The sequence below is a fragment of the Ostrinia nubilalis genome, chromosome 7 (genome assembly GCF_963855985.1).
Source record: "Ostrinia nubilalis chromosome 7, ilOstNubi1.1, whole genome shotgun sequence".
In the NCBI taxonomy this organism is placed as follows: domain Eukaryota; kingdom Metazoa; phylum Arthropoda; class Insecta; order Lepidoptera; family Crambidae; genus Ostrinia; species Ostrinia nubilalis.
In genome coordinates, this window is record NC_087094.1 from 13733028 (window position 1) to 13758650 (window position 25623).

Consider the following 25623-nt stretch of genomic DNA (forward strand, 5'->3'; position numbering starts at 1 on the left):
GAAAAATAATCCCGCCGTATACTTACATAAGCCCCTACATTTAATTTAGTTTACTCTATATTATGTGCTGTAAAATCTACATCCTTAGCTTCTTTCAACGGTCTGAACAGCGTTTATATCAGTCTTCGTTTGTTTACTTAACGTAGTCTTTAATTTGTTCCTTCTCAAGAACATAAAGGTTTAAATTCAGTTCGTTAGTAACATTGTCTATACTTAGCACAATGTAACACTAGCTACTCTGTAAATAACGATCCAAACAATGGACTCAACTGATTGTCAGTTAATTAGAAAATCCTAAGCCCGTATAGTGTACAATCTAACAAACAAATCGGATAGCATATGTTATAGGGCTTCGGAATAGGGATATTGGCTGAAACCGATCAAATATCGCGTGGAAATTATGTTGTGGAATAGATTTTACCTACAGATTCCGCCCATGTATTAGTTCGTAGAAGGACTATCTCATATTCAGAAACCTTGTATCGCAGGAAATAGGGCTTTAATTATGTTACTTGGTGCCCTATAATGTTTCGATTATTAGAGATATAGTTTCCATTTAGGTTAGTAATTGACGGATAAGTTATCACAAACGTTGTAAAGTAAATGAATATTGTAACCTAAAACATAGTTATGAGAAACCCAAAAACTACACTTATATGTATAATTGTGTAGTTTTTGGGTAATTATTAGTGTAATCACTAAGAATATACCATAGCACTAACATTGCAGTGAAGTCTGAACATAGCTTAAAGTGAAAATAAACGTAAAGGTGAATGCTATTATTAGTCAAGTATCAATTTGTGCCAGGCTAAGTATACATAGAACGAATTAGTGCGCTCGAGTTGCTTTATTATATTTATAGCACACCCTTTTTGTAGGCTGGGTGATAATGTAGGCACTTTACATACTATGATACTCACATTAATGTTAAAATATAGGCATTGTAATCAAGTCTTAACTAAGTTCGTGTCTAAGAATCTCTGACAATTCAGGCACTGATAAGGTGGACAATTTTTTTTGTAAGTGCTCTCTATTAGGTCTATTTTATTTTTTTCATTTAATGACAATAGTATTTTATTGTTAAAGTAGAACTTCCTCATAAAACATTAATAGAATATAGTCTACAAAAATCTAGTTTTATAACACGTAGTATAACGTTCGATATCATGAAAGTCGCTCAGTGAAACGACAAAAAATTAAGTAAGAAAGCAATTTTAATATACCTAGGTACAATAATTTATTCAAATGTACAATAAATGCTTAAAGAGAAAATATCGTTATGAAACGAAATAATTTTTAATTGTTAGTTGCGTTTAATGGTCATGGCTTTAATAACTCATATTCCATGACTCACTTTTGTTGTAGTCTAGGAGCTAAGCAAATTTTTATTGCTTAAAAGGTGCTGTCGTATGTTTTGTTTTTGGTAAATTAATAGAAATGTGATGCACAATAAAAAGTGACTGTCTAGCTATGATTTATTATAATTTGTACACTGCAGTCATTAAATAATTGTATTTTTATATCACGATAGTAACTTTTAGTTACAATAAAATCAGTTATTCTCGTTTACATGGATAGATTTACTTGTGTTTGTAATAATCACCTGAAATATCCGGTGTTAAGTATTTAGAAAGATGAGAGCAGTCAATTTGTTCACATAGTGTTGTTCATCTTCAAAGATTGCATTTCTTGTTTTCATTATCATTAACATCATTTAATTTCAGCCACAGGATTAAGATTTAAAATGAACTTAACAAGAAGGGTAGGTATACAAAAACTATTTATTTATCGGGCAGATTTAGAATTCGTGTTTTATACACTTCAGAAAATGTAGAGCTAGCTCTTAAGCTATGAAGTGAAAAGTAAATGATGATTTAGCTGTATGATTCCTAAACCCAATCAATTATGTGACCATTACCCCGCCATCTTGGTTAAATACAGTAATTTAGAGCAATTTGATGGCAAATGTAACTTACACTTATGACCAAAAGGTAAAAGTGTCTGACAGTAATAGTAACTTTGCAATTAATAATGGTCTGCTAAGTGAGAAAGATCGCGCATAGGGTTGCCAGGTCCAAATACGAGTACACAAAAGTCGGACTCTGTGCTTCATTTGGCCGGACATTTTACCCTAAAAGCCGGACATACCATTTTATAGCTAACGTACCATGTCACGGGGAAGGGGGGTGCAAATTAGTGTCATAGCTCTTGCGTGGGTACTATCATCTTTGAATGAACATTATTCTGTGGCTCGAGTTTCGACTGGCGCGGCAGCCACATAAAAAGCCTAACAAAAGAATATTTGGCCGGACAAGCCCCTAAAAAGCCAAACATGTCCGGATAAAGCCGGACACCTGGCACGCCTAATCGCACAACTATGATTTAACAGCAGGGTTGGCTTTCATTGTATGTAGGTATGTTAAAAGCGAAGTTCAGAAAAAATCAAAATTATTGACACTTATGACCTTTTATTTCTGAGATTAGTAAGTTTTGGACAAGCATATTTTGAATTTTGAAATTTTGACTTTGACTTTTGACTTTGAATTCCCGCGAGGTGCACCTGCTTGTGACGCCCACAAGCATTTTAACTTTTACTTGTTATTTATTTAACCGTAACCTAGTCGCTGCTTAGTTGAGGACTAAAAGTTGTATGTAGTGCGGTCTGTAAGTTATAGAAGTGTTTTAAGTATATAATATGTAGCCTATGGCAATCAATTGGTTTTACAGCAAATACAAATTTAGTTTAACAGAAAAATAATAATCTTACAAGTAATATTTTGAACTTATTGGTTAATAGTGTCACCTTACCACATAATTGAAAGCGTTCATCATATTCAACTGTAACTAAAAGATGATTTTACCATTCTGCTTTCTGAAAACTCAATCCATTAGCACAAATGGAATCAAATTGGCCGTTATACGTAACAAGATTGCAATATACGGCGCAACAGCATCAGCAGCGTAATATTCTCGCACGGATAGTAACGTCCAATGTTCAGTTAAATGCCGCCGAATGGTTCTTGCCGGCCGACCGCAGGGCGTGTGCGCCGTTTGAACCAAGTAATTAGTGAGGGCTTAACGCCGATGCTCGCAAACATGCTAAATCACTTATTTATTTTACTTTTGTCTCGTATTAATCAAATAAGTAGAGTTAACAATTTTCGTAAGTACGTTTTCGGCTACGGTGGCTACCACAAATTCCTTTAGTCCGCAATAAGAAGGCTACGTTGGACTGCCCTATCATATTGTGCCCTAATATGGTCAATATGGTTAGAAAACTGACGCTCGCAAACGTGCTAAGTAAATCACATTATTTTAATCGCAACTATGTTGTATTCTTTAACCGTATCTAATCGTTGCAATAATCCATCAAAACAATAAACAAAAATAAACTTGCCGTTCCTATTTCAGACTGTATAAGATTGGTAATTAATTTATTGGGAATATGTAACATGAACTTTTCAATACCTAAGCTACCACAAAGTTGAAGATTATAAAAGATAAAAATGTTTAAAATGTTATAACTACCTACCTAGCTCGTCAATACTCGGGACGTTTTGCATCAATATTGTTTTATTACGTTACAGAAAACAACTTCGTTTCATGCATTTTTTACTCAACAGTTGCTTCGTATAATCTCTATTGAAATCATATAAAACGCGATCTTTTTATCCATTTTTAACATGAAGCAAGCAAATAGGTCAACTAGAATGCTTTATTGGAATTGAGCCCACGACGGGGCCAGTGTTAAACCGATTTCGGAGATAGATCTTTGAGCAAAGAATCGGCTGGATGAGCTTCCTTAGCCGTGAGTGGAGGTTACTGTGGCTGGAAAGCTATTGTTCGGGATCCGCAGGTGAATATCTGTGCCTCTTGGTAGAATTCTCTAAAGGATTATGTAGCTAGCACACGTTAGTGGTCTCTATATTTAGAGAGCGAGTGAACGGGTGACTTTTGTCGCCGTGACTGTTTCGTCACTACTATGATGTATGGAGGTGACAAAAAAAATTCTGTCACTGTTGCGTAGCGACGTGCGCGCACCTCCATCATCTCTATGGACTTGGTATGAGTGACGAAACAGTTACGGAGACAAAGGTCACCAGTGCGCGCGCACCGTTACAAGAGTAACTCGGGGTTTGTTTGTATTTTGTTAAATAACGTTAATCAACGTTACTGAACTATTTATTAATGAATTTCAGTGTATTAGAATAGACTGTATTTAAGGGAATATTTATTTCCTTTTGAAACAAAAAAGGTTGAAAAAGGTCAGTTGTCAATGTTGAAAATATTTGTTTTGGTACTACATAGATCTAAATTTTGTGGTTGCGATCACGAGTTAGGACTCTGTACTAGGCTGAATTAAACTTACGCGTGCCAAACCGCTAGTAGAAAACTTATTGATTGAAGTATCATTCATATAACGTATCTACGAATATTTAAAACCACATAGCATGAAATGGAAATTGTTTTCTCTAAGTATTTGATTCTAAGAATATTGTAAATCCTTTATTCCCAAGTTATTAAAAAAATAAACTGACGAATTAAACAGCCATTAGTCATTTGAATTACATGTTCGTAAATATAATTGATTTAATGTCTACAATCACTTAACTTTGTAGGTAAATGAACTTAATAAAAGCTATCAGTTCACAAAATCAGATTAATCAAGTCATGGCACATTTCTTTCAACAAACAAAAAATATGAACCCAAACAGTTATTTTATCAGATTACACAGTAACTTAAAGCAATAAAAATCCTAGTACCTACTACCTAAGTTTGATCACAAATAGCCACAGTCAACGTAATAGTTGAAGCAGTATGATAAGTTCATACTACTATTTAACCCTTTTCTTAAAAATTCACAGCAATCTTAGTGAAAGAATAAGTCGAGATTCTCTTGAATAAAGAACTAGAAATTCAAGTCAGCAAAAAAATTGTTGGTAAATAAGTACAAGTATTTTAATAAAATATCGTTTCATTATTTCACTGGTTGTTTAACTAGGCCTGTTAATATTTGGGACTGTGTTAGCAGTATTTTCACCTCTGTCCTCCACAAATAGAATAAAAAGTCTTTAGTTTGATCATGTATTTGTTTATTAAGCAGAGCATCAAGCAGAGTGTAGTCAAGTAAATAAGACATACTGCTTTTGTGAACTGTGTGCCGCTGGCCTCAAGGTTAATGCTAAATAGTTTCAGGTTTATTACAAAATCTCTGACTAAAATTACTAGAGCAATCGCTGGATCAATACGCCCGCTAATATGAAACTAAGTGATCCCATGAATACGTAACGACTTTGTTTCGTTTTGTGCACGCTATTCTCTTATTAACTGCTTACTTTGATTATTATTATTGGCAATGAAAAATCAAAAAGGGCTTTTTTATACCCAACATAAAGAGGGTCTATGACCTGTTATATAAACGTATTATGACTCAAGTAATTAATAGTTCATGATTGACGATTTTACTTCCAAATAACAGGTTCACGTAACTTTCAGTCAACCAAGTTGTTTCAAAAACAGCTAACAGGCCTGTAGAAATAATCCAAAATTATTGTTGGTGTCCCATCTGGTGATTGAACCCAATATCTTTTGGTAGAATCTGACTAACTAATCCCATGACTACAAAGAAGTATGTTTTCCTAAAGAGTTTAAAATAACAAATTTGATAGAATAAAAATATAAGTATTAAATTCTGTTACTATATTTTGCTGATGTTGAAACCAACATTGAAATAAGTTAATATCGAACATACGAGTAGTTCGCTATTTCCCCACAGCGGCTCAGACTTCAGATGCGGCCAAGAATTTTCTCAATAACTTTTAATTGAGAGGAAAAATGTGATGGAAATAAAGAGTAAGAGTTGAGAAATACTTTGTGGTTGTTGAGAGCGAAATGCTATGAAAATATTACTATATTCTCGTAAATATAAACAGAAAATATTGCATGTTTTGGTTCTGTGTTTCTTGTTTTCATTTTTAAATGGGTATACCATTGCAATACAATGATATCGTACAGAGACGTAAAATAATATAAAATCTTTATTACGGTACGTTTGGTATAGGTACCTAAATAAAACCATTTTAGGTACTATTTTTTAAATTTCAAGTTCTAATTAGTTAAGTGAAAGCGTCTGTGTTTCCGGGAAATAAGTGTATTGAATCCTTTTTATTCTTAGAGTTATTTTTTACATACAAGTTCTTCTAAATTAATTTTCTTACAATAACTTAAATGTCAATAATTTTATAAAAATATTATAATACAAAGTCAATTTCCTAGTGCAAAGTTTTTCATAATGTGTCGGTCAGTCCCGTGACCTGTTTAATCCGAACAAAGCTCCAGCACCTAAGCTCTACATAGCTGTTTAAATAATCGTCAACCCTTCACTCGCTCTATTAGTTTACCCACTCCAAACAGCCGTCGATAAGAGAAAAAACAAAACTGCACTATTATTTCCGCCCGATAGAGAAACTCCGCGCCCAATCAAGCAAATATCGACAATCTATCCCGAACGCCGATTGAGCTGCGTAACTTCATCAAAAGAGCCGTTGTACGTCTTTGAAGCATCCGTATCTAACTTGCCTTGCAGGCATCTAGATCCGTTTTTTCTTCCACTTTCTGTCCTTACAGCGCATACTTTATTTCTATTTGGCCGTACCGCGAGGTGAGCGGGGCGCGGGGCGGGTGCTAGGGACACGCGCGTTGGCGTCTCCCCAGCCAGTTGAGGCTGCGGCGAGCCTGCGAGCGCCTGTCACGGTCGCCACCCCAAAAAAAAGGACTGGTGACCCACCATAGTGTCAGTGATCGAGTGCCCGAAACGCACATGCGTGCGATGGAATGACCTGAAGTGACCACCCGTGACTTGTGATATAGTGCAACCGTACAAAGTTGAGTGAGTTGGTATCGAGAATCCATCGTAGTTGCGGTGCAATCGCAACGCTGCCGGTAAGTCGCGGTGTTTTCTGCGATAAAATTAGCATAGTAACAGGGTCCTGTAACAATTTGTACGAATGAGCAGCTCTGGGCCTGGATTATTAGGGACGTACGCGATACGGTTAATTAATCCTACTCGTATCGCACGCACGGCTTTCCAAACGTTTGCTTGCCGTCAAATAAATAACCAGTAATTACTTCAAAGGTTAATGTGAATGGGAAAGGCAATCGTTTGGAATCTGTGCAATCAAATACTCGAGATATCAAACAAAATTCAACCGCGCGGGTGAGATGATGAATGATAAAGGTAAAAATTGGATTTCACGGCTTAAAAATACTTTTTTATGTTAAATAGCGAAAGAAAACAAATGAGTATCAAGCGTGGATCGAGATATTATGCAAAAGCGTGTCGCATCGGAAAATACGATGTTTTTCAGGAATGTTAAACTGAAGACATTTACATTCAACGCGGTTTCTGTCTTATGAAATGCGATGGCAAGTTTATTACAGGTTTATATCATCATGGCTGTTGAGGCAAGAATATAAACTGTTATTTAAATCTTCTGAATTTAGAAATATTTGTAACCGTAACTTTAAAAAATCGAGGTCTTTGGAATAATACGCGTGGATTAACTATGGGAGTTTTTAAAAACAAATTGAAGTTTAATAACTTGTATAATTTATTTCTTTTATTATGTTTCTAACAGGAGTTCCAATCATCGTTTTTTCATTATCAAAACCAGAATAGAGTTCCAGTTACTTAAATAACCTATGACTCTACAATATACATATTTCTTTTAATGGCGGACTAGTTCTTCATCGGCCTACAAGAAGGTACCTATTTGTATTATATTTCTGAATCCATCAAAACAGTTTATCTGTGATTAAAGGGGCGTAGTTAAGGCGTATTAACGGTCATTTATCACGAAAACCTTACGAGGTAGTTTCGTTACATAAAAATTGAATCTATTAACTTTTATGATATCGAAATGTTTCGGCTAAAATAGTTTAAACCAGTTTTACTCCTTTAGAGTGGAGTGTCGTAAAATCCGTTCTTAGCGGATGTCTACACCGTATTCAGAACCTACCTGCCTAATTTTAAGATTGTAGGTGTCATAGTTTCTGAGGTGTCGTGATTAATCTGTGACTGGTATTTCAATTTTGTATGAAAGAAGGAATCGAGCTTTATTTTACATTATAGATTATTGTAGTTTACAGGTTGTGCGTAAGGAGAGGAATGATAACACCGAAGACTGATTTATTAATTAAAATAATTCGTTTATATACCCACGATTACATACCCATTACAGTAGGTTTAGGTGGCATAAGGCTGTATATTGTTCACTTACATTATACGCATACGCAATGTAAGCTATAAGGGTGTTAATTATTTTAATTTTCATACAAATCGGATTTTATAAAATTTATTTTGTATGAAAATAAAAAAAAAATGATGATATCAAATTTCTGACTTTATCATAACATTTAATGCCCATGTTAACATGGGCTAGTGTTGTCTCATATACCCATTTACCTAACACCCTGTATAGCGCAAAATGTTCAAAGATAAAAACAGAAAAAAAAACAAGCATGATGGGACTAAAGCTAACAGATGTTACACTGATCGTGGATCGCAAAGTGGCGCAACATTGCATGTTAGTAGAAATACAGCTTTATTCTTAGAAATAGCTTTATTATTCAGATTCACGATAACGTGATCGAACCATTAATCACAGTTTTTGTGATTAAACACTATCAATTATGTTGAATCTCAAAATAAATAAAGTTTATATAGAATTTCCAAGACTACCCGCAGTTTTCCGATAATCGAGTAGTATTGTAAAATGAAAGTAAATTAAAATGTTTGGATGTGACGTTTTTCATTATTGCACATTGAATTTACTGAAAAGCGAATTATCCACGCTTTAACTATTTGAAAAAGTTATTTATAAAAGATATCTCAATAAAAATGAAATAAATTCAAATCAACTCATTCATAAAATAAGGACGTCAAATTGAAATTCAATCATTTATTTGCTAGAATACATAATCACATGCTCGTTTTACAAAGCAGATCTTAAAGTTGAATTTAAAGTAACAGGGGATAAGAATGTTGACATGCCTTAGAGATCAGGTCTTATATTTATGAGACCCCTAGAGCAGTTGCAATGAGTAACCCATTTGTTACATTTTAGCATAGTAGTTTTGGTGAACATCACTCAACTACATCGTAGCGTCTATGGCGTAGTATCTACGGCGTAGCATCTACGACACAAACATCATCTTAGACGTAGCATCTACGGCGTGGCAACTACGGCGTAGTGACTACGGCATAGCATCCTAGGCGCAGCAGCTACGGCATAGCATTTATAGCGTAGCATCTACGGCGTAGCTTCTACTGCATAGCATCTACGGCGTAGCATCTACGGCATAGCATTTATAGCGTAGCATCTACGGCGTCGCTTCTACGGTGTAGCGTCTACAGCGTAGCATCTATGGCGTAGCATCTACGGCGTAGCATTTACGGCGTAGCATCTACGGCATAGCATCTACGGCGTAGCATCATTTGCGATGTAGTATCGACGTAGATTGTAGAAGCATGCTAAAGAAAACATGCTATATTCTAATCCGAATATTTTAACTAATTCCATACGTGACAATTTTGAAGCTACATCTCTTAATAAAATATAGATTAAAAGCATTTTCGCTGATAGTTAAGTTTTCATTTCTAATATTCACTAAAATATTGACTCAAATTGATTTCAATCTTGTTTGCTTAACTAGGAATTCAGTTTAATACGACATTGTTATCCAACTGTGATTGTGCTGCAAGCGACTGAGATAATTCTGTCAAAATAGTTTCACTAAGGGACAAACAGCTTTGCGACTCCAGCACAATTAGTGCTAATCGAGCCAGAAAGCGCTTTCAGGAAGCCGCTTGTTGGTGTTTTGGCAGATCTTAGCGATCTTGCCTCCATTAACTTGAGAGGTACTTGGTTTCAATGCATCCAGTTTGTTCTTAATGAAATCTATTAATTAAAGCGATGTTACTGTAATCTGTTTAAACAGTACACCTTCAAGTATAAGATCAAACAAATGTTTTGATGTTGTTTTCGATTGAGTTCATACTAAAATTAGATCGCATGACCAATGTTGAAAGTGTGGTAACAATTTTAGTCTCTAAAGAGACTGGTAGATAATGCCACCCGGCATTAAGTACGCAACTGTACAGTGTTTATGTGCAAGAAGTATTAATAAATAAATAAATTTTAAACGTCTCAGTACTACAACGTTATGTTCACAACTATATAAGTATTTTTTTCGACTCCTAAGTAGCGAGGTCGAGTCGATTTATTACTTAACTACTAATTGAAAGATATTAAGTTAATCTTTGGAAAAGTTATATGAATTCGGTTTTCTGAATTGATTATCTGATCAAAGTTTATCAAAACCAGACTTTAAATAAACCAACATTAGAACAAGAATTCGAAGCCAAACCACCATTTTTCTTTCGTTAAAGCTAAAACCGCGAAAGTAAGAAGTTCAGTCACTTCGAAGTTGTTACTGACTGAAGTTCTAGTTGCAAACCACACTGTTACTATAGCATACTGCTTTACACGGATAACCTTAAAGAAACCGTGAAAGTGCACTATAGGATCAATGTCCATGTAGCGAGAAGAAACTCGTAAGTGTAAACAAAATTATAACAATATCAATACGAAAGCATCTTGCGTTGTAAAGAAAACGAATACTTTATTTAAACGTTTTGGAATGAACATTTTAACATTGTATTCAAAACGTAGAGACGACGGATGTTGGGGCAGAAAAGTTCTCGAGTGGTGACCACGGGCCGGAAGACGTAGTGTGGGCAGGCCTCCCACTTGGTGGACCGACGATCTGGTGAAGGTCGCGGGAAGAGCTTGGAGCCTGGCGCAGGACCGGTCGTTATGAAAATCCTTGGAGGAGGCCTTTGTCCAGCAGTGGACGTAGAAGTTATTAAATCAGTGATCTGAAATAAGAACCTATTATTAAATAATACACCGTTTCTCAAGCTTTGAAAAGACGTTGTAATCTTGTAATACCTATAAGAATAAATAACATTTTCAACAAGTACTTAAAACTCTTAAAACTAATCGAGCACCGAGACAGCGCGACGCTATTTGGCAAACTTAACTCGGTTTGGCTTAAATCCGGGAAAGCCACTTTCATCTGGAACGCTACATCTTGCCTCTTACACTTTGAGCTCAATCGTTTATCTAGCTGAGATTCCTACGACGAAGGTATTTGTTTTTGAACCCTAAATTCTTTTATGAGTTTTAGGCTGGGTTGCACCATCTTTAACTCTGATAAAAGTAAAAAATCTGTCAAACTCCATACAAAAAGCACCGGTTATCGTTGTAGTTATAGTCAAAGTTAGGTGGTGCAACTCAGCCTTAGATTAATATCCAAATAGAGACAATTTTTAAATGATTTATTTAAGATGTACAAAAGGTTACAGCCAAAATATGAATTTCAGATACAAATTGATTTTATGGGCTACGTTGTTACTCTAGTTTAATCGTAATCTGATTACTGAGTTTGATAGTCTTGAATTTAATAAATCAATAATTATTTTAAGCTCGAAAAGGAATTTTCAAAGGCATGCCAGTTAAGTTCTATTTTACAGGCTGTCTGTTATTTCAGATGTCCTTAAGTAATGAAAATTAATTACCATCTGGGAAGCCACAAAGTTTCCTATTTTATAAATAATCTCTTTTGTGTGGGATTGACAAATTGATGTAGATTTATGATCTTTATTAAAGGAACTACTTATTCAACAAGAAGAAAAATCTTTCCCCGAATTGGCCAACAACAATTGATCACAAAACTACTTAATTGGACCAAAATAAGATTTATAGCGACCATCTGTTGAAATGAGAACGATAAATAAGGCTGCCCACAAACATGGGCCTTGATATTTAATATTACAGCCACAATGGAATACTGAGCAGACAACAGCTTCGTTGTTTGTCCAACTCGACGGAAAATACTAAATGTATTACGCGAGCTACTGAAATAAAATAAAAAACGGAGAAGTGCGAGTCGGATTTCCACCCTAAGGGTTGGGTTATATTAAAAATTAGGCCAAAGAACATCAATTTTTGCGTCCCTATTTTTCTTTGATATGCACATATAAAAACTGACTTTTGAATTTTTTTTGTTTAAAAACCTTTATTTTGAAAATATATAATTATAAAAAATAAAAAATTGTGTATTTCTTAGCATCATTCTAACGCCAAAAGAAATATACAGTTTGTTATAACTGCAATAAAACTACTACTTTATCCCGCTGCCTGACAGATGAACAAGATAGAGGCATATTAATTGGGTCCAATTGCCACTCTATGGGTACGGAGCTCTAAAAATATAGAACATAGAACTGGCAAGATAAGACTGTTCTGTAACATTTTACAAATAAAAAGTAATGGCTTTTTACGAACTAACGAAAGGAAAAACCGCGAGAGACAGGACTCGTGACTTTTATGAAACGGTTCTGGGAGCTTGGTGGGTAAATTAGTTCTGAGTTGTCAAGGCAGACTTTAAGTCTTACTTGGATTGGTTGCTTCTTGGAATTATATTTTACTTCATGTTTTTTAACGGACCGACCCAGTTCTGTGAGCAAATACTTGTAGATTGAACTGAACGTTTTTACCTTTATTATTTGGTTTGTTTACGATGGCTAAATCAATTTCTATTATGCATCGATTCTTCAATAATATAATGGAATAACATTTATTTTTTGAAGAAAATTCACTTAGGTACTTTAGGTTCACATACATGACCAAATTCAAGGCATTTACTGTACTTTTCAAATATTCATAGGTACTGAGTTGATGTTGATATTAAATAATATAGAAAATACCTACATGTCAAGTTCTAAAATGTTTAATGTGAGGACTAACAAAATCAAACCATGAAAAAGTACAATCAAAAGGCTCTACACGTTCTGTAGTAAACGCAAACCAAGTATTTTTATGAAACTTCAACGTTAACGTCTAATTACCTATCGACACCTTCAGGTTCAATTGTCGTATAAACCATTTTGGCCAAATTGAGTTATATATACCATTTTAATCAGAATTTTTTTCTCTATCGAGCTGTATATTCGATATATTGAAATTCGCTAAAAAAATGTTTATACGCCCCAAAAAAATATAGCCTAAAAGATAAATAAATACCTTATAAACGATGTAAAAACCGAATGCTTGTATTTGGTATTTTTGCTAAGATGTATCAACCATACATTTTTTTAAGCCAGGATGTAAAATTCTCTCGTAATTGAAAATGGTTTTTACGCCCAAAGACATATGGCCAGATATTTGGATCCAACGTCGTAAGTCCACGTATTCAATATGGTAATTATCTGTTTCATATTCATATTCATTTGTTTATTGCATCACATATGTATGTATGGACAGTAAGTAAGTTTTTCTTAATTAAAAAGTTAAATAAAGTTGATTGTTTCTACTTTTAAAGATAATAACTAGATAGGTAGGTATATAAGGTTGCTTTCCAGGTCCAGTACATTCATGAATTGATCTCGACTAAATGTGATGAATTCAAGACTTTTAAACAAAGCAAACAAGCCATAGTGTGCTCATGAAGGCTATTTATACCCTTTTGATATGCTCTGTAATAATTTATTACTTTACAAGTACTATTAGGGATGATGACTAGGTAATGAAATCGAAATTAGAAAATATTACTCATATTTTTTTTCCATAATCGAATAATTACAGTGTTATATTGAGTTGAAATGTCGCGTGACGTCACTTTTGAGTAAAAATTCTACTCTAGCGTGACGTATCGCGCCATTTCAACTCGATGTAGCACTGTTATTATTTAATTATGAAAGAAAATAAAAAATATGAGTCTAATATTTTCTAATTATCTGTCTGACGGACAAATAATTGAAATTTTGTCATCTAGCCTTTACTTTTAGCTGTACTTTAAATTTGGGTTTCTTGTAAAGATATAAATTCCTTAGAGAAATTCTCAAAAAATTACAAATCCTTCTCCTGAGCATACTGGGGCTCTTCTCTTTATGCAAAATTTATCATAACCAAACGAATTCAATATGAGTCAGCAGAGAACCAGGAAAGCTGTCTTCATGTTTTGCTGTAATTGTATTTTTTTGTTCAAAATTTATGGTGATTAGTTTTGTTTAAAATTATTAGTTTTGCCATAATTTTCCTGCAAAATTGTAAAAAAAAAACAATAAACTTGTTATTTTTCGTATGCAAGCAAATTTATTATTTCTACCTCAACCAAATATAGTTTTTACACTGTTAAATATCTTTGTGCAAATTCTCTAAACAACAAAAGCCTGGAAATAGTAAACAATACATTATTTACATGTATAGTTTTAATAATACATTTGAATAAATCACTTTATCAATGGGTATATAAACCAAAAAAATTACATCTAATGGTCTTTAAGCCATCAATTTCAGTCTCGTGTTTACTAAAAAATCAAATACGACGTAAAGAGTTATTTTTAGGTCCAATATAATGGGTCGTATAAACCACCGAGTGCCTTTTTTAAGGACGTAACTCCAAGCTAACTTTAAAACTACTGAAGATACCCATTTTTTAAATATCTAGACTTTTTCATCGCAAGAATTGAAAAATGTTTTCTCTTGGTCATTTTTTTATAACTTCTCAAATAAAAAAGTTACGATTTTTTTATTAAAAAAAAAAACGTTTTTTGGCTCTCCTGAAAAGTAGGGTTTTGGTTTATACGACAATTGAACCTGAAGGTATCGCTATGTATTGTCTATCTAAGAAACTTTCATTTTATGAAATATTATTAAAACGTAAACAAAACATGTCACCTCATTATCAGTAATCTTTTAACTGTAATAGGCATTTTAGCAAAAAAGTTATCAATGTTTTGCTTAATAATGCAAGCATTTTAATTTCTCGTCAAGTTGAAGAACTGTATCCATGATTTTCCTTAATACCTAAATGGTAAGGTTCAAAACCGGTCAATTAATATTCGTAACAACAATGTAACGTATACCTTTTTTATTTCACATTGAATTTTGCGAAAATTAAAGCGGAATATTTGCATAATGTCCATGTTAATGACTTGTTCATTCATATTGCTATCTTCATGCTAATAAATATGGTTGCGTGGGTCAGTTTACGATGTAAATGTACAGTCTATACCACATTAGACTACATTTTTGTTCGAAAAGCACCCTTATCACAAGGAGGTAGGAGCCTACAGTGTTTAGGTTTATGTGACGTCTGTACTAACGTTTAACGACGATTTCGAGTTGTAAAATTTCGGATGTTTACGTTAAAGACATTGAATTTGTTATTTACAAGCCATAATTTAGATGGTACAGTTAAATGCTTCGTACAATCTTGGAGATGTAGAAGACATTTGGAATGTACAACCCGGTCAAGTTAACTGCGCACCTGGCGGCCGTGACGTCACATCGACGCTCTGGTTCGAACGGAGCGAACGCGGGCAGATGTGCGGGCACAGATATGGATTAGAGTAGATACAGCAAGTTGATCGTCAAAGCGTGCCATTCCGATATGTCCAAATGGACATACATGGTCGAGTGATGTTCATGTAATCCGATTACAACAATCGGTTACGATGATTTTACGAGGACAGTAGTATGAACACGGTAGAAAGAAGAAATTATTTACGGATTGAGAATTGTAATTAACAGCACAAGTAACAAATAATTATTTAGAATAAAGTAGCAGTAGAAGAAGTATAAGGTAGCATTGTTTTTAATACATATCCTGCGATGTACTCTTAAGAGTTAAAACCATGGTCCGTGTATGTGGTGCACTTATACCGATCACAAGGAACCGTACTTACTTTTATAACAATAAAACACACACTGATCCATATATTCATGCACTTGACCAATTTTTGTCTTGACGCTGGTAGGGTAAAAAAAATAACGAGTTTCTACGATTTGTAAGAATTAATTTATTTAAAAAGGTAAATAAAGATGTTTTTGGTTTTGTATTTAACAAATTATCAGTTTTATCGGAATTAATTAATTGTCGAATCGAGTCACACGATATCTTTCGATGACTTTGCGAATGCAGTTTATGCAGTACGATGATACGATTATTTTTACGTTGCGGAAATCACTAAAATTCGCTAAAATGACACTAATGACGTTTAAAAAGTGGCACGCTCGGCTTCATACAAATTTTTTCACATGCTGCATCTATCTATATCTGTGTGTGCGGGTGAATGCGAGGAGAATCGCATTCCAGCGAGGTGCGCAGTTGACTGCGTCATACCTACACTTGTATGGCGATAGTCGTTTGATAATATTTGAAACGCCTTTAGTCACTATGTAACTAAATTCAGTATTTGATACTCGGTTTCAGTTAGTTTGGTTGCGCCGACTACTATGCGGCAGAGGGAACATCCTAGGTTTTTAGTGAGTTCGAGCCACACATAACCTGCCGTTCCCCCGGCGATAGGTATGGATAGGCCATTTTCCAGGGTTGAGGTTAGTGGCCTGAAAGCCTGTACCTGCGAACGTTTGACGTGCTTATAAAAGTATCTCATTTTTCGAGTAACATTTTTAGCATTATTTATTTTAGCAACTAAATAATGTTTCTTCTTTATTCTATTGCATGCATATCTACTTATATCAAACTGAAAATCCGTAAACATCTCCGTTCCGTATCTCATAAAACTTGAATAGAGTCGGCGTTCATGTTTTATTAGGGAGGGAAAGGGTAGAATCAATAACACCGCTGTGTGTAACGGGCAAACATTGCCTTTGGAGTCAGGCTACAGCTTAACTGGGAGGTCTGTATTGTACACAACAGTTGATAGACAAAAGGGTGATACACTTAAAGTTTTCTTAGTCTTAGAGGCGGGTAGAAATGAAATGAAAATTATCTTTATTGGCATAAAATATGGTACAGAATAGATGAAAATAAGTATGGTATAGAGAAATGTGTTTGTATTTCCATCAGGTCAGATGCGACAAAATACAAACGACAAAATGTGGGTGCGGAATGTACCCAGAGACCTTTTACACTAATTATTTGTCCAGTGCAGTGATTTCACAGTGAAGTTAGTGAGGATGCGTCGTTACATCGCAATTAATTTAATTTAATCAAATAGCTTTGGATCGGCGAGTGAGACAGCTAGTTTGATAAGATGAATAGGTATCTACTACTCGTAAAAGTACATACAGTGTCATGAATAAACATACTTAGTTACAAAATTTGACAAACCTGTTGTAATGACCATGACAATTACTCCAGAATTAAAAGGTTGTTATGTAAGAAGAAGAATACTAATAAAACCAAATGAAAACAGTTACAAGTACCTGCGTAATGAACGGTCAAGGCAAGAATCGTCTTTAAATGATAATCAATATTAATAAGCAAGCCGTTCCGGTTTTGTTTTGGGTTGAATTCGAGGAAGATTCATCGGAACGATAGCAAAATGGCGAGTCAGCTTCGGGCTTAGCCCGTAAATATTGCTTTGCAGTGCGGGCCACAGCTTAAACAAGGCCTACGGTTTTGTGTATCCATAAATTCTAACTGTGCTCTTTTTAATTGGATAGTTGAGTCTTTATTTTGCGCCATCTAAACTGAGTAAAGCTTGTATTGTTAGTAACTAGACAACTTTACCTGTTTTTTTAATACATTATTACAGACGAAACAACTAGACAGGCACAACAACTAAACAGATAAATCGTAAACATTTTTCAAAACTATTCTTAATATGTAACTACGATGTTAATTACTGACAACGCCACTCTTGTAGCCGAGTTTTGGGCTGACACAGTAGGTTTGTTGTCGACACGACAAGAAGAAGATTACGTTTACGATATTACCACTTTTTAAACAAATCGACTGCAATGATTTAAATAACCTCCTCCTTTTTTGAAGTCAGTTAAAAATGAAAAGCTCTCTTACTCTAGCCAGAAAGATTCGTTGCCATAGATGGATAGCATTTAAACCGGCATTGTTGCCTCAAAAAGACAATAAAAGCGTCACAAGACTAAAACTACAAACGATCGTTGTCAAAGAAATGTACGTTTTAAATTCCCTGTGTACGCACAGTGTCCAATGAATAGCAACTCCGGCTCTGCGCTACAGAAGATTTATTAGAGCGACCGCGACTCTGAATTAAAAGAAAATACGAACAAAAACAAATGCGAAATTGCCAGCGACTGCGGACAAACTGACTCTCGATCCGGACACGCGGAGAATTCTAATATAGGAGCAAATTGGAAACGGAACAGGTATCGGAGCTAGTATTGGAACTGGTATTGTGGTATATGTAACGGTGACAAGAGCGTGTAATTAACATGTGGCGTGCACGAAAAATACTCTACGTTGAGTTGGAGCTGTGAATTATTTAGTGCCGGTTGATATTGTATTGAACGGATGTGTAGGTAGAGTAGGTTAGGTATGTTAACAATAAAATAATTTTGTAGTTAAGTAAGTAAATAGCAATAAAATTAAATGATATTTTCGTTTTTAATTGATGTGATGAGTACCTTGTGATGTGTAGCATTAAAAAATATAATGTATATTTTATAAATGTTTTTTTTTACAAAATATAAAATCTTTATTTGTGAAGCATAGGTAAAATCATAAAATGGTAAGTTATTGGTAAAGTAATGAAGTAAGTAGCAAATGTATGTTATTTTAGGAGTTTCAATTGCTCCAGATTCAACTGAACACACAAATATGTTTAACTTGTGCTTTGAAATAATGCCTGCCTATAATAAGTACCTACATCTTTACTTCTATACTAATATTATAAATGCGAAAGTAACTCTGTCTGTCTGTCTTGCTTTCACGCCTAAACCACTGAACCGATTTTGATGAAATTTGACATAGGGATAGTTTTTATCCCAGTTTTTGAAACAGAAACGCGCGCGATAAAGTTTTTCTGTGACAGACAAAATTCCACGACGGCGAAGCCGCGGGCGGAAAGCTAGTTTAACTATAAAAGTGACTTAACGTATGGATCTCCATAATTTAAGTTAATAGTAGGCAAACGTGTACGCTCTAGTTTATTATGAAGTCGTTAAATGTCAAAACGAGGCTCTAAGCCCATCATATTTGCCTGTACTCCGTAATCCACATGGGCCCATTCCAAGGATTAGGGCAGCTTTTCGGTGTTTAACTAATGCAGTGCGCCATAAAATCTTTAGTGAAATCTTTTATTCATGTAAGATAGCTCACCCTCCTTGTAAGACTTGATTATGTATTGTCACAGCTGTATGTTCATACGTTATGAAAATAATCGAAGATTTTTCATGCGTTCTTTCTATTTTATTGTACCCTAAAATGCTGGCCAGACGAAAAATAACAGCAAATACTTGAAAAATATTATCGGTGAAATATTTTATGTGTTTTATGCAGGTTTTGCTCAATCTTATAAAACGTGAACGTAATTTTAGATTTTTATGAAAAATTGTTTTATCTACGTATAAAGAGCTGCATGGAATATTTGGTGAGTAACAGAAAAATATTTGATTTTGATGAATAAGAGTAAAAAATGGTATCGTACAATTATGAAGAGTTTCGTGATGAACACACTCCACAGATACTGTTGTTTTTAACCAGGCAGCCAGGTTTTTTTATTTTAAAAGAAATTAGAAAGTAAAAATTTCATTGAGGGTTCTAAAAAGAAAGTTATTTGCATCAATTTTCAATGCCTTAACCTCAGCTCTATAATTAGTAAGGCTAAATCTGCATAAAATGTAATCTTACAGTACCCAAACCACAAATATCCAACTGATGGATTGTCTCACACATCCCTCACATGTCTCTGTTATTTTACTGGTCCCAGGTGTGGCGAGAGATAGGCACAAATTATGCGGAGTATGTCCTAACTATTCGCATCGGCAATGGGTAATATGGGTATCCCTATGAAATACCGTAGGTACGCATTCCAGCGGGACCGCCGAACATCCGAAGGGCACGAGACAAAGGCTTTTTTCCGCGTGTATGTGGAAGCCATTTTGAAATTGCTGAATTGACAGCATTTACTCTGAATTAACCCCTTCAAATGTGAGCGAGTGTCGCGTGCACTTTTAGGGCTTCTGGCCAGTACAACGAAACATATTGTATCGATACATGCAAGAATTCACGGCATTTACGACAACAATTACGAGTAATTACGTGCCTTATGCAATCTTACGTGCCTTGTGCAATCCTAGTAGTATTATTTAGTTATAGTAGGTAGAGTACTTAACAACTTTATGTTTTGGAGAAAGTAAGTACCAATGAATTGTGTTCCAAAAAAGACAACGAAAAATTTTATTTTTTAAAGATGATAACAAAAGCATCAGTAAGTTTTTAAATTAAAACTTTCAAATTGAAATTGAAGCGCAAAAGTATTTTTAGAAATTTACTGCACTAGTTTTACGAAAGCTTTCGAGTATAAAATTCTCTCATAAATAATATTATCCTACTGACCATCCAGAAAGATGAATTCTCCAAAATATTAGACCATGCGGATATTCTGGGTATACCAGGGCAGCAGAAATAAGTAAGAGTCATAAATAAGACTTTACGCCCCTGGGTGATATCGCTTTTGTCCCGACTGGTGGTCATTGCAGATAGAAGATGGAAGTTGAATAATATAGAAGCATTTGAAGGAGAGTTATAGTTAATTTTATACTGATAACTTGCTAGGTTTATATTTATTGTAAACAATATTCTAGAGATAATGGATTATACAACATAATTTAAAACTCTATAAATAAAATACACATGTGGAGATTATTTTTATAACAGACAGTATTGGAATGTACACAATCATATTTCAGCGAAAGGTATTGAAAAATGTACAAGACTTCGAGTAAGGATATACGACGATAATGATATCACATTGTGGGTTAATTGGGATGGTAAGTAAAACTTACTTAGCAATAGCTAAATGTAATAACAGTTCTTGCAAATGAGAGATACTCATTAAAACCACTACGCATTATGTGTACAATATTAATTCCCTCTGACCTCAACTGTCACAGAACACGTAAAATTAATGGGAATTCGTACAAACGATTCTCGTGCATTCCTGAATTTCTATTACAGAACTGTAATAGCAACATCATGTTACGTATTACCGCGCCTCGCGACATGTAAGATTACAATCTTCATTGAATATATTAGTTTGTACATGAACCAAATTATACAGCCAAGACATTTTGATTGCGCGCTAATTCTGCTATCACTCGCTTTCGATTGTCTACGTTAACTATATGAGACAGCTTTTTCTTTATGGGCTTATGAGCAGCTAAAGATTCCATCTTTGTAGTAATTTTTTTTTTATTGTACGGTAATCTGTTTTCACGTTCAACAATGTTATCCTCTATCTCTGGCTCCTAAAGTCTATAATTTATAGATAGGAGTGACCGTGATGATTAGGATTTAGGAAACCTTTTTAAAACACACTTCGCTTAGTTCTTCAAATTGTAAACTTGAGTGGCGGTAAAAAATAAAAGAAGCCTTAAAACTGTCTTACTACAGACATGCACTGAGGGGGTGAATACTCGTCTCTAGGAAAGGCCTAATGCGGCATGGATGAATTAGCTGGTCAGATTTTATCAAGCCAATTAATAATTTACTCATTTTTGTTACTAAAACGAGTAACAGCTCGTGGCCGTGGCTTTGACTTCGCCGAATAATAACTTCCGTGGTATTGTTATTTTCTTTCCTGAATCCATACCAATTTTCATCGAAATCTATTTAGCGGTTTTGGAGTGAAAAGGTAGTAATTATTAGCTATTGCCTTGTATTATAATTTTTCAAACAACAAATCTACTTTTTCTGAGTAGTAGGTAATTGAAGAAAATTAATTTTCATAAAATGTACTTCAAGTCATATTTTTCTTATACCAAAAGTTAACATTTTTTGGTAGCTAGGCTGTAAAAACGGAAAGCATGTTTTCCAAAGCGAGTTCTTAGGTAGTTATTTTATTCGTCATCGTATTTTCCTGGAGCTGAGCAAATTAGTCAAGTGAACTGGCTCGTCAAACCAGGCGTTGAGGGCCCACACGGTAACGCCGAGTCATTTCCGCGAAACACATTTACCGCGTGCCCGCGACCGAAAATTATACGGACGTAATAGTGCAAGTACCGGTTTATACACTTACACGCACATGCGATTAAAAATTATATAATTTTTGGGGAAACCATGTCAGATTTTTCAAACAAAATAAACCATCTATTACGTCTATTAAACTGGCTCGTCAAACCAGGCGTTGAGGGCCCACACGGTAACGCCGAGTCATTTCCGCGAAACACGTTTACCGCGTGCCCGCGACCGAAGATTACACGGATGTAATAGTGCAAGCCGCCAAACACACGCATATTATACTTTTAATATTTTGGTATTTTTTCAGGGAAAAACACATTAATTAGTCAGATTTTTGAAACAGAATAGACCGCCTCTATGATTCCAGTCGACAACATAACATGTAGATGTTTTGTTGCTTTTGTAAATATTGCTACCTTGTGAACCGTTTTCTGCTTAACCTAATTTATCTATCTACAGTATTAAGAGTACTTTCCCTCCACGTGGCATTACAAAATTCCACCCTGTATACTTTTTCACGGTGGTTTGTGCCAATGGAACCTGTTATTTGGAGAACAATCATCCTCGAACGTACCTTTTTTTGCTTGATTGTGGCGTGTTGAAGTGTTAAGAGTCGACGCAATCTCTTTGCCATGGAAATTGTTATTGAATCAACTTATCCATACGATAGTGGCTTGGTGTTAGCGGCTTTATTTCAAACGAAACTTGTCAACGACTTCATTTTGGTTCAAACTAAACAAACTATGTATAAACTACTTTGTATGACTACGATACAAGTACTACCTTAGAAGGAAATAGGAAGTGATACCTACGAATATCATAATAGTAGTAGGTATGTACTTAACCTGCAAAAAAGGCCCGGTTCCTTTTGTTATGAAGCATAACGATGTTGATGTAATAAGTTCTATGAAAGCAATCTGAGTATCATAAAAATATCACGACAGCCAAAAATACTCAAACAAATTTTTCTTTTTAGTAATAAAGGTAGGCGGAAATTGCATTCCAAACGAAATTGTCCTTGACGTTGTAAAAATGATACGCATTTATATCCTACTCCAGGTTTTAATTGAATATTGTCGTCAAATTCAGATTTAAACGTTGGCACTTATCTTGCAAGTTCTTTTTAAATAAAAAATCCAAGAACGGATGCATCTCCGTGATCTCTTAAACATTGTTCCGCACTTAGTTTCACTGTACCAGCTCACGAAGGAAACTTCAAACGAAATTAAAATACAAAGCAATTTTCTTTCGCTGACTCCTCTCCTCAACTTAATCTTTTTGTAATTGGAGATATACGAGTAAAATTAACATAATTAACTTTTTCGCATCAAGTAGGCTTCGGTCTAGAGATTGAGGCTTCCTTTTCTGGATTTAATTCTGTTTTGATTTTTCCAACCCCCGCATCCATCTTTGCGGGCTTTCAAGCTTTGGGACTTGCGATAAAGTTTTATTAATGCCAATACATAATCATGGTACTTAATTTTGTTTTTGCGCCTACATCTGCTATTCTCGGAAGACCTTGAGCGAAGGCAATGGCGCTGTAAATATTTTATGTATTAGCTAACGCGGAAAAAGCTTCTTGCTGATAGAAAGACTTTACGTGATGACGTATTAGATTCTTATTTCAGCAAAGTGCTGACTTAGCCATTTCGCTTGTGAAAAGAAAAAGTAAAATTTTTTCGTTCGCACGAGTGATCCGTTTGATGTTCCGAGTAACTTTTTATGATAACGATAAACTGACAAAAATGGATAGCTGAAGTTAGTGTTTGTGTTATTTTAAAAATAAATCTAGTTTGGAATAGAGGGAACAAATTCAAGATAAATATTTGTAGTGAACTCGACACTTGTTACTTGAAGTTTGTTAGTCTACTTTAGTTCAAGGAGTAATTATTAAAAGTTTAGTTTACCAATAATATGTTAACATTGTAGTGACCATAATACATTAATTATTCTGTTATATTAATTTATAAAAAGTAACTTACTTGTCAAACAAACCGGGAACTATATGTAGAAACAGAAATTAATTAGCGCTTGAAGAAACTCACGCTAAATGAAAGGCGCCAAATTAAAGACCGCAACCGTAACTTCTGATAAGTATTTCCCTAGCTAGTAAAGAAAAGAAACGTCAGATAAACTTGATAAACCGTCCGTAGTAAACCTGAAACATCACGTCCCAAACCGCTATCCAATCGAAAGATAGACATTTCTCAAACTCGGTGGCAACCTTTGTAATCGATACGATGGTTTTTGCCCATTCCACGTACGCAGACGATGACGCAGCGATTCCGATCCGAGGCCTTGCCGACTCATTGCCGTTTCACGACCGGCTTTCTCGATCCCAATCTATAAGGAGCACAATCGCAACTATTCAATTTATAGTGGGGGTGCCAAATGAAAAAAGATAATGCGAAATTGAATGCGTAAGATGCGTATATTTGTTACACAAATATTGTTTCTGCTCATCTTAGAGCGAATCGAAAAATGCGAATGCGAAAAGCTTTGCTTTGACTTTCGAAGATATTGAATATGATTTAGTAAGTAAATAAAATAAGCTTTACCAATCTTGCAAAAGAACATTTTGATATTACGAGTATAGGTAAGGTACATATAAAAGCGAAAGGTCACACCATAAAATCTCAGAAACTACAAGTGCTAGGAATCTCAAAATTTGCATGGGGTTCCTTTTAGAACGTAGTTGCTCAATAAGACGGGATTTTGAGAAACTCCACCCTTGAGGGCGTAAAACGGACCGCTTAGTACCGTTATTACCTAGTAAGACTAGAATTGTTTTTGGTACTACTTAGCACATTAACAAAATTACCAAAGCCTATTGGATCGGCCTATAAATAAACCTACATAATACAAAATCATATTTCAGATTGAAAGAGCATTTATTTAATGAAATGGCACTAACAGGATTAATTTGTAAGGTAAAAATAAAGATATTGTTTCCCTATTTTAGGCACAAAACCATCAATCTGTCATGTTTCTTTTAGGCCTCGTTTTCGTTTCGTTTTCAGCCAAATGACGTCCACTGCTGGACAAAGGCCTCCCCCAAAGGTTTTTAGGCCTAATTTGCTACAATTATAGTCTATTCATATTTAATAACGTTAGACAATATGAAGACTAAATAACCGTCAGAAATGGCAATTACAGTCTGTTCTATTACAATAATAGTAGGATTATAGCTTATATGATAAAAATAGAGCCGTATTTCTATTCAATATTGTGAGCTATGTATCGATATATGGTTTTTCTACGTCTAAGTGTTATTAACGTTAATAAAACACAGCAAAAGCTTTAAAATGAAAAATATTGTATAGTAAATATTTTTAGCATATTTACGATTCTACTAAAATAAATATTAAATAATTTATAACCACCATTTGAAATACATAAATAATATAAACCTATTGTGAAATTTTATCCACATAACAATAATTAGATACACAACGATATTGTTCGTATAAATTTTCTTTCAAAATGTTTAGTTTTGTTTAAATGAGTGAACCGTAAAGGTAGAGCCTACATACAACATTATTTCAATAGATCCAAAATTACAGTAATGAGGGTTTTCGCGAATG

At 34.6% G+C, this 25623-nt stretch overlaps 1 protein-coding gene across 4 annotated transcripts in view; it reads left to right on the top strand.

Moving 5' to 3' along the window:
* Positions 1–25623, top strand: part of LOC135073385 (uncharacterized) — a 421709-nt gene that overhangs the window by 278270 nt on the left and 117816 nt on the right. For 3 of the 4 annotated variants that reach the window (XM_063967541.1, XM_063967542.1, XM_063967545.1), the window contains exon 1: positions 6736–6943. The exons of the other annotated variant lie outside the window; for it this stretch is intronic. The gene's annotated coding sequence lies outside the window, so the exon portion shown is untranslated. Of the gene's footprint in view, positions 1–6735; positions 6944–25623 lie in introns of those variants that run through there. 4 annotated transcript variants of the gene reach the window in all.